The sequence below is a fragment of the Narcine bancroftii genome, chromosome 12 (assembly GCF_036971445.1).
Source record: "Narcine bancroftii isolate sNarBan1 chromosome 12, sNarBan1.hap1, whole genome shotgun sequence".
NCBI lineage: Eukaryota > Metazoa > Chordata > Chondrichthyes > Torpediniformes > Narcinidae > Narcine > Narcine bancroftii.
In genome coordinates, this window is record NC_091480.1 from 6,393,949 (window position 1) to 6,409,419 (window position 15,471).

The 15,471-nt window shown below is 39.4% G+C and overlaps 1 pseudogene; it reads right to left on the reverse strand.

Annotated features, from left to right (window-relative positions):
* LOC138747090 (ras-related C3 botulinum toxin substrate 1-like) overlaps positions 1-14,674 on the reverse strand; it is a 30,387-nt pseudogene extending 15,713 nt beyond the window's left edge.
* Positions 14,675-15,471: the final 797 nt, after the last annotated feature.

Consider the following 15,471-nt stretch of genomic DNA (forward strand, 5'->3'; position numbering starts at 1 on the left):
AAGAAAGGGAAGAGAGGAAGTAAGGAGGGAATGAAGAGAGTGACCTTTGTTATATATGAAAATTAAAATCTTTTCGGGGGGGGCTGGGTGGGGAGGATTTACGGTCACTGCGAAATCAGTTGACGCTTGCGAGTGAATTCGCAAATCCAAATGGAGAGGGGAGATGTGGTTGCCCGATAAGGGATAAAGGGCAACTCAGGAAGGGGAGGGGAGAATGGGGTTAAAGAAATTTTAGATAGGAGAATAAGGGAAATGTTTGATGTTTTAGAAATGTTGTCTTATAAAGTGTTCAAAACAAGAAAGCTGAAATGGATAAGAAGGAAAGGTGATGATGAGGAAACGGAAAGGAAAGATAAACAAAGTATGAAATGGCTACGTTGAACTATATAACTTTAAATATTAATGGAATACATAACCAAATTAAAAGGAAGAAACTGCTAAATTTACTGAAAAAAGAAAAAATTGATATAGCATTCGTGCAAGAAACACACTTAACTGAAATGGAGCACAAGAAATGAAAGAGAGATTGGATAGGACATGTAACAGCAGCGTCATATAATTCAAAAGCTAGAGGAGTAGCTATATTAATCAGTAAAAATGTACCACTTAAAATAGAAGAGGAAATAATAGATCCAGCAGGGAGATATGTAATGATAAAATGTCAGATATATTTGGAGTTTTGGAATTTACTCAATGTATATTCACCTAACGAAGAAAATCAAAAATTTATGCAAGATATTTTTTTGAAGATAGCAGACACGGAAGGGAACATACTAATAGGAGGGATTTCAACCTTAATTTGGATTCAAACATGGATAAAACTGGGAAAAAAAATTAACAGAAAGAACAAAGTAACCAAATTTATAATTAAATCGATGCAAGAAATGCAACTTTTGGATATATGGAGGAAACAACAACCAAAGGAAAAGGAATACTCATATTATTCAGGTTGACATAAAACATACTCAAGAATAGACCTATTCATGTTATCAGCTCGCATGCAAGACAGAGTTAGAAAAACAGAATATAAAGCTAGAATATTATCGGACCACTCACCCCTGATATTGACAATAGAGTTAGAGGACATTCCTCCAAGAATGTATAGATGGAGATTAAACTCCATGCTACTTAAAAGGCAGGATTTTAGAGAATTCATTGAAAGACAAATTAAAATGTACTTTGAAGTAAATACAGAATCAGTGAAGGATAAGTTTATACAATGGGATGTAATGAAAGCGTACATCAGAGGGCAAATAATAAGTTATGTAACCAAGATGAAGAAGGACTACAATCAGGAAACAGAGCAGTTGGAAAGGGAAATAGCAAATATAGAAAAAGAATTAGCAATGAAGGAAGACACAACTAAAAGAAGAGAATTGGCAGATAAAAAAATAAAATATGAAACACTACAAACATATAAGGTGGAGAAGAACATAATGAAGACAAAACAGAAATATTATGAACTAGGAGAAAAAACGCACAAAATTCTAGCACGGCAGCTTAAGACAGAACAAACTAAGAGAATGGTATTGGCATCAAGGAAAAAAGACAAACAAATCACAAAAATCCAACAGAGATTAATTAAAACTTCAGAGAATTCTACGAACAATTATACCAAACTGAAAACGAAGGGAAAGAAGACAAAATAGATGAATTTTTAACTAAAATTGAACTACCAAAATTACAAATAGAGGAACAAAATAAATTATAGAACCATTTGAAATAGAAGAAATACAAGAGATAATAAAAAAACTACCGAATAATAAAACACCAGGAGAGGATGGATTCCCAATAGAATTCTATGAGACATTTAAAGATTTATTAATTCCTCCCCTCCTGGAAGTAATCAACCAGATTGATAAAACACAAAACATACCAGATTCATGCAAAAACAGCAATAATTACAGTAATACCAAAGACAGGGAAAGATCCACTCGCACCAGCGTCATATAGACCAATATCATTACTTAACACAGATTATAAGATAATAGCTAAACTATTAGCAAACAGATTAGCCGACTATGTACCAAAAATAGTAAATCTAGACCAAACTGGATTTATTAAAAAAAGACGAACAACAGACAATATTTGTAAATTTATTAACTTAATTCATGCAGTAGAAGGAAATAAAGCTCCAACAGGCCTCCAACAGAAGGCCTTTGACAGAGTAGAATGGAATTATTTATTCAAAGTACTACAAAAATTCAGTTTACCAGAGAAATATATTAATTGGATTTAAGCATTATATAAGGGGCCATTGGCGAAAGTGACAGTAAATGGATATATATCAAAACAATTTAACTTAAGCAGATCAACAAGGCAGGGATGCCCACCAACGCCCTTATTGTTCGCGTTAGCCATAGAACCACTAGCAGAACTGATAAGAACAGAAAATAAAATAAAAGGGATAAAAATAAAAGACAAGGAATATAAAATCAGGACGACTTAGAGCATTGGAAAGACTTACCACTAACACTAATAGGAAGGATAAACTGTATTAAAATGAACATTTTCCCAAGGATACAATATCTATTTCAGGCATTGCCAATACACTTGACAGAGAAATTCTTCAAGGAGTTAAAGAAAATAATAAGGAAATTTTTATGGAAAGGTGGGAAACCGAGTATAGCACTAGATAAATTAACAGAATGGTATAAACAAGGAGGCTTACAACTGCCAAACTTTAAAAATTATTATAGAGCCGCACAGTTAAGATACCTATCAGATTTTTATCAAACAAGGGAAAAGCCAGTGAGGAGTCACGTGATGGAGTGTTGGCTGGACGGTGAACTCCAGCCCTCTCCAGAAAAGTCGGGAAAAACAAGAGAAAATACAAAGGCACAGAAAAAAAAGTTAAAGAAAAGTGAGTATAAAGGTGGAAAGAAGATGGCGACAAAAAAAAAAATCAAAATCAACGGTAAGAAGAGAGGAAGAGAAGACAACGGAGGAAGAAGGAGAAGGCCTTACCTGTCCAAAGAGGCCTGCTGTGGAGAGAGAAGCCCGCTTCCTCAGGTCGGTAGAAATAGGACTACAAAAATGGCTCGCAGAGCCGAGTAAAAGTGCGCAACCGCGCATGAAAAAAAACACACCGACGGGAGGGGGGACCAGCTGGGGAGTCGATCTCCACAGCCGGCAACGACAGCTGCAGAACACCTGCAGCAAGAAGAGACCACAGAAGGCAATGAAAACAAGAAGAGAAGAGAAGAAAAGGGCAACAAAGAAACAACAGATGGCCAACCCAGAGGACGAAGAAGAAGAAGAGTACAGTGAAATAGAAGAAGGGAAAGGCAAGGTAAAGGATATACTTTCTCTTGTTAGAGGATACATGGAGTCATTTAAAGAATGGCAAACACAGGAGTTTAATGATTTAAGAAGAAGAATAAACAACACAGAAGAGAAAGTGAATAAAATAGATATGACCTTAACAGAAATGGGAAAGAAAATGGACAAGATGGAAGAGCGGGCAGTAGCAGCAGAAATGGAGGTAGAAGACTTAAAAAAGAAATTGGAGGAATCTAATAAAAACACTAAAGAGACACAAGAACTACTAGCTCAAAAAATAGATATAATGGAAAATTATAACAGAAGAAATAACATAAATATAGTGGGCCTTAAGGAAGATGAAGAAGGCAAGAATATGAGGGAGTTTATAAAAGAGTGGATCCCTAAGACCCTAGGATGTCCAGAACTACAGCAAGAAATGGAAATAGAAAGGGCACATAGAGCATTGGCCTCTAAACCACAACCACAACAAAAACCAAGATCTATTTTAGTAAAATTCCTAAGATATACTACAAGAGAAAAGGTACTGGAGAAGACAATGGAAAAAGTAAGAGAGGGCAACAAACCACTGGAGTATAAAGGGCAAAAAATCTTCATTTATCCAGATATAAGTTTTGAACTCCTAAAGAAAAGAGTTCAATACAGCAAAGGCGATTTTATGGAAGAAAGGGTATAAATTTATACTAAAGCATCCAGCGGTATTGAAAATATTTATTCCAGGACAACAAAACAGACTATTCTCGGATCCAGAAGAAGCACGAAAATTTGCAGAACAATTACAAAAATAGACTGAGGGATGAAGACGGGTAATGAGAGTAAAAATGATCACGATTGATATGTATGTGGGTAAAGACAAAAATAGACTGAGGGATGAAGACGGGTAATGAGAGTAAAAATGATCACGATTGATATGTATGTGGGTAAAGACAAAAATAGACTGAGGGATGAAGACGGGTAATGAGAGTAAAAATGATCACGATTGATATGTATGCGGGTAAAGAGGTATAAGAGTGAATAGAGACAATGTGCATACGAGAATGTATCTGTACTTAGAGGAAAATATAGATAGTATAGACAAGAATTAATAAGGGAAGGTAATGGAATAGAGAGAATAAGGAGGGAATTAAAAGAGTGACCTTTGTGACATATGAAAAGTGAAATCTTTTCTGGGGGGGGCTGGGTGGGGGGAAATAGCGGTCACTGCAAAATCAGTTGACGCTTGCGAGTGGATTCGCAAACCCAAATGGAGAGGGGAGATGTGGTTGTCCAACAAGGGATAAAGGACAACTCAGGAGGGGAAGGGGAGATTGGGGATAAAGAAGATAGAAATAGGAGAATAAGGAAAATGTTGGATGTTGTAGGAATGTTGTCTTATAAAGAGTTGAAAATAAGAAAACAGAAATGGAAAAGGAGGAAAGGTAATGATGGAAAAACGGAAAGAGAAGATAAACAAAATATAAAATGGCTACGCTGAACTATATGACTTTAAATATTAATGGAATACATAACCAAATTAAAAGGAAGAAACTACTAAATTTACTGAAAAAGGAAAAAATTGATATAGCATTTGTCCAAGAAACACACTTAACTGAATTGGAGCACAAGAAATTAAAGAGAGTTTGGGTAGGACATGTAACAGCAGCATCGTATAATTCAAAAGCAAGAGGAGTGGCTATATTAATTAGTAAAAATGTGCCATTTAAAATAGAAGAGGAAATAATAGATCCAGCAGGGAGATATGTTATGATAAAATGTCAGATATATTCGGAGTTTTGGAATCTACTTAATGTATTTCACCTAACGAAGAAGATCAAAAGTTTATGCAAGATATCTTTTTGAAGGTAGCTAATACGCAAGGGAACATACTAATAGGAGGGGATTTCAACCTGAATTTGGATCCAAATATGGATAAAATGGGGAAAAAAATTAACAGGAAGAACAAAGTAACCAAATTTATAATTAAATCAATGCAAGAAATGAAACTTTTGGATATATGGAGGAAACAAAACCCAAAAGAAAAGGAATACTCATACTACTCGGCTAGACATAAAACATACTCAAGAATAGACCTATTTTTGTTATCAGCTAGTATGCAGGATAGAGTAAGAAAAACAGAATATAAAGCGAGAATGCTATCGGACCATTCACCCTTAATATTGACAGTAAAGCTAGAGGACATCCCTCCAAGAATGTATAGATGGAGATTAAACACCATGCTACTTAAAAGACAGGATTTTAGAGAATTTATTGAAAAACAATTAAAAATGTATTTTGAAGTAAATACGGAATCAGTGGAAGATAAGTTTATACTATGGGACGCAATGAAAGCATTCATTAGAGGGCAAATAATAAGTTATGTAACCAAGATGAAGAAGGACTACAATCAGGAAACAGAGCAGTTGGAAAGGGAAATAGTAAACATAGAAAAAAAATTAGCAATGAAGGAAGATACAACTAAAAGAAGAGAATTGGCGGATAAAAAAATAAAATGAAACATTACAAACATATAAGGTAGAGAAGAATATAATGAAGACAAAACAGAAATATTATGAACTAGGTGAAAAAACGCACAAAATCCTAGCATGGCAGCTTAAGACAGACCAAGCTAAGAAAATGGTATTGGCATCAAGGAAAAAAGACAAACAAATTACATATAATCCAAAAGAAATTAAGGAAAACTTTAGAGAATTCTATGAACAATTATACCGAACTGAAAACGAAGGGAAAGAATGGAAAATAGATGAATTTTTGACTAAAATTGAACTACCAAAACTACAAATAGAGGAACAAAATAAATTAACAGAACCATTTGGAACAGTAGAAATACAAGAGATAATAAAAAAATTACCAAATAATAAGACACCAGGAGAGGATGGATTTCCAATAGAATTCTACAAAACATTTAAAGACTTATTAATACCGCCCCTCCTGGATGTAATCAACCAGATTGATGAGACACAAAACTTACCAGATTCATGTAAAATAGCAATAATTACAGTAATACTAAAACAAGGGGAAAGATCCACTCTCACCAGCGTCATATAGACCAATATCTTTGCTAAACACAGATTATAAGATAATAGCTAAACTATTAGCAAACAGATTAGCAGAACAGGTACCGAAAATGGTAAATTTAGACCAAACTGGATTTATCAAAAAAAGACGCACAACAGACAATATTTGTAAATTTATTAACTTAATTCATGCAGTAGAAGGAAATAAAGCACCTACAGTAGCAGTTGCTTTAGACGCAGAGAAGGCCTTCGACAGAGTAGAATGGAATTATTTGTTCAAAGTATTGCAAAAATTCAGTTTACCGGAGAAGTATATTAATTGGATTAAAGCATTATATAAGGGACCGTTAGCGAAAGTGACAGTAAATGGACATGTATCAAAGCAATTTAACTTAAGCAGGTCAATGCGGCAGGGATGCCCACTATCACCTTTATTGTTTGCGCTAGCTATAGAACCACTAGCAGAATTGATAAGAATAGATAATAATATAAAAGGAATAAAAATAAAAGACAGGGAATATAAAATCAGTCTATTTGCGGATGATGTTATAGTGTACTTAACAGAACCAGAACTATCAATAAAAGAATTATATAAGAAATTGAAGGAATATGGAGAAGTGTCGGGTTACAAGATAAACGTAAATAAAAGTGAAGCAATGCCTATGAATAATGCGGATTTCTCAAAATTTAAGAAGGAATCTCCATTCAGATGGCAAATGCAGGCAATAAGATACCTAGGTGTACAAATAAACAAAAATCTAGGCCAATTATATACACTCAATTACAATCCACTAATGAAAAAATTACAGGACGATTTAGAGCATTGGAAAGATCTATCACTAACACTGATAGGAAGGATAAACTGTATTAAAATGAACATTTTTCCGAGGATATTATACTTATTTCAGGCATTGCCAATACAACTGACAGAAAAATTCTTCAAAGAGTTAAAGAAAATAATAAGGAAATTTTTATGGAGAGGGGGGAAACCGAGGATAGCACTAGATAAATTAACAGAATGGTATAAACAAGGAGGCTTACAATTGCCAAACTTCAAAAATTATTATAGAGCTGCACAATTAAGATACCTATCAGATTTTTATCAAACAAGGGAAAAACCAGACTGGACGAGATTAGAATTAGATAAAATAGGGGAAAAGATACCTGAACACATATTATATAAATGGGACGAAAAATTGGTACAACATAGAACTTCTCCAGTATTACATCATCTCCTCAATATTTGGAAGAAGATTCATGTAGAAAGAAATAAAACAAATTATCAATTACCAAAACTAATATTGACGCAAAATAAGCTACTCCCTTTTACAATAGATAACCTTTCCTTTTGAGAATGGGAAAAAAAAGGGATTAAAAGAATAGAAATTTGTTTTTCAGGAAGTAGATCTTATCCTTTGAACAAATGAGAGATAAGTACAATATAACTGGAGATACAGCACTGGCATATTACCAACTGAGATCCTACTTGAAAGATAAATTAGGAAGCAATTTGAGTTTACCAGAGGGAAGTAACCTTGAATATGTGATTACAGATACAATGTTAATCAAAAGATTTATAACAAATATGTATATTAAACTGCAAGAAAAGGAGAATGAGGAAACAAATGGTAAAACTAAACAAAAATGGGAACAAGATTTAAATATAAAGATAAAAAAGGAAACATGGGAGAAATTATGTTCTGGAACAATGAGAAATACAATAAATATGAGGCTACGTATGATACAATTTAATTGGTTACACAGACTATACATCACACCGCAAAAGTTAAATAAATGGGACCCAACAGTATCTGATAGATGTTTTCGATGTAAAAAAGAAATGGGAACAACAATTCATGCAATCTGGACATGTGAGAGAGTAGAAAAATTTTGGGATGATCTCAATCAGATATTAAATAAAATAACAGAAAACAATATACCAAAGAATCCAGAGATCTTTCTCCTAAGTAACATAAAAAACAAAGAATTTGGAATTGATTTGGAGGATGCACAAAAAAGATTTGTTAAGATAGCCCTAGCAAAAAAATGTATTATGTCAACCTGGAAATTGGAAGATAATTTGAAAATACAACAATGGTATATAGAAATGAATAAATGTATTCCATTAGAAAAAATAACATATAGTTTAAGAAATAATATTGAAATATTCGAACAAGTATGGGAGCCTTACATTAAATACAATAGCGAAAACCTACCGGGGACAAACATTACCTAAGTTGATGGAAGGAGAAGGAAAGAAAAGAATGGACTCAGTAGAATTTCTGGTGTATTTTTGTTGAATGACAACATTGTCTGACTGGTTTAATGCAACCTAGATTGTATACCTAAAATGGATGAAGGGGGGGGGTGGGGGGGTGGCTTGGGAGGAGGGAGAGGGGGGGGAGAAAAAGTCACTGTATATGTGTGAAAAAGAAAAAGTGTATATCATGGCTAATGTGATTTATGGTGTGAAGAAAAAAAAACAAGGGAAAAGCCAGATTGGACTAGATTAGAACTAGATAAAATAGGGGAGAAGATACCCAAACATATATTATATAAATGGGATGAAAAATTGGTACAACGTAGAAATTCTCCAGTATTACATCATCTGCTCAATATTTGGAAGAAGATTCATGTAGAAAAGAATAAAACAAATTACCAACTACCAAAACTAATACTGACGCAAAATCAGCTAATCCCTTTTACAATAGATAACCTTTCCTTTAGAGAATGGGAGAAAAAAGGATCAAAGAATAGAAAATTGCTTTTCAGGAAATAAATTATTATCCTTTGAACAAATGAAGGATAAATATAACTCAAGATACAGTGTTGGCATACCACCAACTGAAATCCTACTTGAAGGACAAATTGGGAAGCAGCCTGAGGTTACCAGAGGTAAGTAATTTTGAATATGTGATTACAGACACAATGATAATCAAAAAATTTATAACAAACATGTATATTGAACTACAAGAAAAGGAGAATGAGGAAACAAATGGTAAAACTAAACAAAAATGGGAACAATATCTAAGCATAAAGATAAAGAAGGAAACATGGGAGAAGTTATGCTCAGGAACTATGAGAAATACAATAAATACGAGGTTATGTATGATACAATATAACTGGATACACAGGCTATACATCACACCTCAGAAGTTAAATAAATGGGACCCAACAGTATCAGACAGATGTTTTCGCTGTAAAAAGGAAACTGGAACAACAATTCATGCAATTTGGACATGTGAGAAAGTGAAAAAATTTTGGGAAGATCTAAACCAGATATTAAATAAAATCACAAAAAGCAATATACCAAAAAACCCAGAGATCTTCCTCCTAAGTAACATAAAAAACAAAGAATTTGGACTTGATTTGGATGGTGCACAAAAAAGATTTGTTAGGATAGCCCTAGCTGTAGCAAAAAAATGTATTATGTCAGCCTGGAAATTAGAAGATAATTTGAGAATACAATAATGGTATATAGAAATGAATAAATGTATTCCACTAGAAAAAATAACATATAATTTAAGAAATAATATTACAATATTTGAACAAATATGGGAGCCATACATGAAACACAATAGAGAAATCCTACCGGGGGACATCTACCACCTAAAATGACAGAAGGAGAAGGGAATGAAAAGAATTGACTCAGTGGAATTTCTTGTTTATTTTTATTGAGTGACAACATTGTTTGACGGGTTTAATGTATCTTAGATTCTGAACTTTAAATGAATGGGAAGGGAGGTAGGGAGGGTGGGATGGGAAGAGGGAGGGGGGGAGAAAACGACACTGTATATATTTGAAAAGGAAAATGTATGTATCTTGATCAATGTGGTTTATAGTGTGAAAAATAAAAAATTTTAAAAAGAGTCCAAAAAAAGCAAGCGAATACTCAAGAAGGAATTCAGGAAGGCATAAAGAAGACATGAGGTTGCTCTGGCAGATAATGTGAAGGTAAACCCGAAGGGGATCTATAAGTATGTTAAGAGTAAAAGGATAGTCAAGAACAAAATTTTTACACTAGTCCCCTTCAAGGTCCAAGGGAATATCATATCCTCTAGAGCAGGGGTGTCAAACTCAAATTCACAGAGGGCCAAAATTAAAACTTGGACTAAGTCGAGGGCCAAACTAAATATTTAATGAAAATTTTCAACAACATCTGCATGTTTTCTCTTTCAACATATGTAATGTTAAACTTTTTCTTATTGAAATAAATGTTTAATAATAGTTTTGGTTAAACTCTTTCCAGAAGAAGCATTAACAAATGAGAAATAAAATATTCAATAAATAATATTTCTCTATAGCCTTTAAGCTCCTTTTAAATGTATTTTTTTCACAATCCAACAAGTCAAAAAAATAACAACTTGCTTCAATGAAAATCCAATCTTTCAACGATGAACAGTCCAAAGTTAACCAAAGAAAATACGAATCCAAGCTTCACTTGCTACCCTGTGATTTACCCTGATGCACCTGGGTCTAAAACAAATACTTGGCATCTCTTCTTAGATGCAAGTTCATCAAACTCTGGGATCAGAGTTTGCCTCCCACCTATCTTGAAAGGTCCTGTTTTCTGTCTTTCGTTTGGCCATTTTTCGTCAGGGGTTTATTACATGTGAGTTGGGCGACAGGTCGCAGATGCGAATGAAAGTAAAGAGAGGAGGTGGGGGCGATTAGCAGGCTGACGCCAACGCATTGCAAAGCATTCTGGGATTTGTAGTATTAGCTGTGCATGCGCTATACTGGCACGGCGGCCAGCGGGCCAGCTCTAATACATATTTGATATGATCTTGCGGGCCAAATATTAATTATAGCACGGGCCAAATTTGGCCCGTGGGCCTGAGTTTGACATGTGTGCCCTAGAGGAATGGAGTGGTCAACTATATGTGGAGCCTCATGTAACGGGGGAGATCTTAAAAGTTTTTTTCATCATTATTTCCTCAGGAAACTGGCATTGTGCATGAGGAAGGAAGGTAAAACAAACAGAATAGACATGGAACAGATGGAGATTAAGGAGGAGGTGCTTGCTGCCTTACAGCAAATAAAGGTAGATAAATCACCGAGGCCGGTATGATATTCCCTTGGACCTTGAGGGAGACTTTCAGGGGCCCTGGTGGGTAGATTTAAATGTCCTTAGCCAGAGATGAGGTGCCTGAGGATTGGGGGGTAGCTCATCTTGTCCCGTTGTTTAAAAAAAGGGTCCAAAAATAAACCAGGTAATTATAGGCCGGTGAGCTTGACGTCAGTGGTGGATAAATTATTGGAGGGAGTTCTGAGGGGCAAGGTGTATAGGTATTTGGACAGTCATTAACGACTGTCAGCATGGCTTTGTGCATGGTAGGTAGTGTTTAACAAATCTAGTAGAGTTTTTTTTGAGGAGGTTACCAGGAAGATAGACGAGTGAAGGGCTGTGGATGTTGACTGAATAGTTCTCTCCCCACAGATGCCACCCGACTTGCTAAACATTCCCAGCATTCTGGTTTTAGGGTTTCAAGGCCTGCAGTGTGTTCTTCTTGATTTCAACACGGATGAAAGAAAAATAAGGGTTACGGGGGAGGAAGGGTTTAGTACGTTTTGTTTGATAGGAATATACAGGTTGGCTCTGCATCAAAGGCCAAGGAGCTTCCTCTACTGTGCTGTAATGTTCTAGGATTTGATATGAAGTACAAGAGTTTTCCAGGGAGCCCAGGATGTTGCTTGTTGAATGTAGGGATGGGAGCAAAGAGGTATCTACATGTCCTGCTGCCTGGGAAAGGCATCCAATACACAGAAGGACCCATCACTCCCCGGACACACTTTGTTCTCCCCCCACATTGGGGATAAGGCTCTTCGCTCCAGCAATCAGGCTCCCAAATGAACCCCAGAACAGCATTCTCATGTTGGCCTTCCTTGGAGCTATATGATCCGACACGTGCTCTTTACACGACTGTGTGATCATTTAATTTTAAATTTAGACATACACCACGACAACAGGGCGTTTTGGCCCACGAGCCATACTGCTCAATTACACCCAAATGACCTACAATCCCTGTACACTGAAGGGTGGGAATAAACCGAAGCACCCAGAGGAAACCCATGCAGACACGGGGAGAATGTACAAACTCCTTACAGACAGCGGTGGATTCAAACCCCTGGACTATAATAATAGGGCAACATTGTCATATACATTGTATAAGGTACGTATGCACCGAAATTCTTCCTCGCTGTGGCCTTTGTTTCAAAGCAACTGATCTCCCTGAGACTTTGCACTTCTGTAATATGTTTTTACTATGTTTGTTAGAGATAACAAGTTTGCCTGTTCGCAGGAGGACCCTTCACACTGTAACATATATGTGCCAAATAAGAAACCGGATTGGTTGTAGGTTAAACTGTTGCGATATCAGCCTCTACTAGGAAGCAAAATACTCAGGGAAACCCCCTACTGCCCTGAAAGGACCCAGTCATCTCCTCCTCCGACTGTGCCAGCAGGCAGAGAATAAACAAGGAACCTGGAACAATCACCAGGGTCAAAGATCCAAACCAGCTCCTTTAATCACAGCTCACAAACCCTCTGCCTTAATAACCAAAACCCTGACCCAACCAAACTTGGCCCCCACTGTACTCAAACCCACACAGATGCCAACTCTTGGACCTTTCCCCAAGCCTACACTACTGACTACCTCCTAAATGTCTCCTACCACCCCCCCCCACCCCATCCAATGAGCCCCAGTTACATTCCCTTGTCCTTGAATAACCTGACAGCTCCCCCCTCCTCCAGCCTCGCATGGTTTCAGGCCGACAGACGCACACTCACTGTTTGCGGGTAGGAAAGTGGGCGTAGACGGTCGTAGTCCTCCTGTCCCGCTGTGTCCACAGGCCCAGGTTCACCGGCTTTCCATCCACCATCACGTTGGCAGAGTAGTTGTCAAAGCTGAGGGAGGGAGCAGAAAGTCAGGTTGGTGCACGCATTTGGGAAGGGGAGTTGAGAGAGTGAGGGGTAGAAAGGCAGAGAAACCTTTACACCCCACCATCTCCAAACCCCACCCTGTGATCTTGGAAAAGGAGCCAACACTCTCATGTCAGGAAGGTGATTCACGAGTGTGCAGTCACACACTACCAGATTCAAGGATTCTTTCCTCCTGTTATCAGACTCTTGAATGAGCCTCACCCTTATAAAAGATGCTGCCTTTGTACCAACTGTCTGGCTCTTGACTGTTTTCACTGCATTTCTAGGATGTCTCACTAGACTGTTCACTAATCAAACTTTCTCACTGCACCTGGTACACATGACGATAGATGTGAACCCCTCCCACCATCACACTGCCAAACAGGATAGGGGTTTCCACAACTCCCCAGATACCCAGGATCACAATGACCACTTCACTGTCAGCCACTTCCCTGTCAGGAACTTCCCCCACCCTTCCCGTCATCGCAATCCCCCACACAACCATATGACCCCACCCTGCCCCCACACCCCTCGCCCACCCTGCCCCCACACCCCTCGCCCACCCTGCCCCCACACCCCCTCGCCCCACCCTGCCCCCACACCCCCTCGCCCACCCCTGCCCCCACACCCCTCCGCCCCACCCTGCCCCACACCCCCTCGCCCCACCCTGCCCCCACACCCCCACGCCCCACCCTGCCCCCACACCCCCCTCGCCCCACCCTGCCCCCACACCCCCTCGCCCCACCCTGCCCCCACACCCCCCTCGCCCCACCCTGCCCCCACACCCCCTCGCCCCACCCTGCCCCCACACCCCCTCGCCCCACCCTGCCCCCACACCCCCTCGCCCACCTCGCCCCACCATGCCCCCACACCCCCTCGCCCCACCCTGCCCCCACACCCCCTCGCCCCACCCTGCCCCCACACCCCCTCGCCCCACCCTGCCCCCACACCCCTCGCCCACCCTGCCCCACACCCCCTCGCCCCACCCTGCCCCCACACCCCCTCGCCCCCACCCCTGCCCCCCACATCCCCTCGCCCCACCCTGCCCCCACACCCCACCTCCACACCCTCTCACCCCACCTTGCCACCACACCCCCCTCACCCAACACCCTCCTCACTCTGCCCCATACCCTCCTCTTCCCCACTGTCCCATGCCCCCTCCCACACCACCCCCCTCTTCCCCACTCTGCCCTGACCATTCACCATTCCCCACCCTGTGACCACCATTTTCCAAGCATCCAGTAAAACTTTGTCTGTGGCATCAGACAAACCTCCAGCTCCCTGGTCCCCAAGCCTGACCCTCATGACTTGCAGGCCATTCCCCCACACGTAGCCTACCCACACCCGCAATGCCCAACCACAAAGAACGAAGCCCCAGACTCACACGGTCGGGATGTATTCTCCAGGGAAGGCATTGGTCGTGTAGCTGATGAGCAGGCAGGTTTTACCCACCGCGCTGTGAAGAGAGGAGATTGGAGTTAGACAGCACTAATCCCCATCGGCAGTGGTCACAGCGAAGGCCATTTCTGCTCGGCAGGGGGCATTAATAGAAATTAGTCTGCAGACTCTGTGATTTTAATGAAAACACTGGAGAAACTCAGCTTGTCTCACAGTGCCCAGAGGAGGTAAAGATTTTACCAACATTTCAGGCCAGAGTCCTCCTTTGAGGTGTGAGCAAAAAGCAAGCAGGTGCCTGAATTAAAAGGCCAGTGGTGAGGAGAGGAGAATTGGGGGGGGGGGGGGGGGGGGGTGAGGAGTCCAGATCAACAGACAAAAAGTGTTAATTGGATATGATAAAAGGTGAGAATTGATTTTGTGAAAGGAGACAGCAGGAAAAGGGAAGCAGGACAGACAGAACTAGAGGAAAGGACACAGGAGAGGATGATGGGGTGAGGGGTTTAATGGAAACCGGAGAAGTTGATGTTAATGCTACCCAGTTGGAGGGGGCCCCAGTAAGAAGATGAGGTGTTGTTCCTCTATTTTGCAGGTGGTCACAGTCTGGCAGGGCGTAAGACCATGGACAGATGTCAGCAAGGGAATGGATAGGGAATTGAAATGGTGGCCACTGGAGATCTAAGCTATTGCGGTAGACAGAGATGAGGTGCTCTTGAGGCATTAACATCGACTTCTCCAGTAATTAACCACCACTCCCCAAATCTTCTCTCCCCCCCTTTCTTTCCTCCAGTTCTGACTCTCTTCTACCTTTTCCCTCTGTCTCCCTTCACGGAGCCAAAATCAATTCTCACCTTTCCA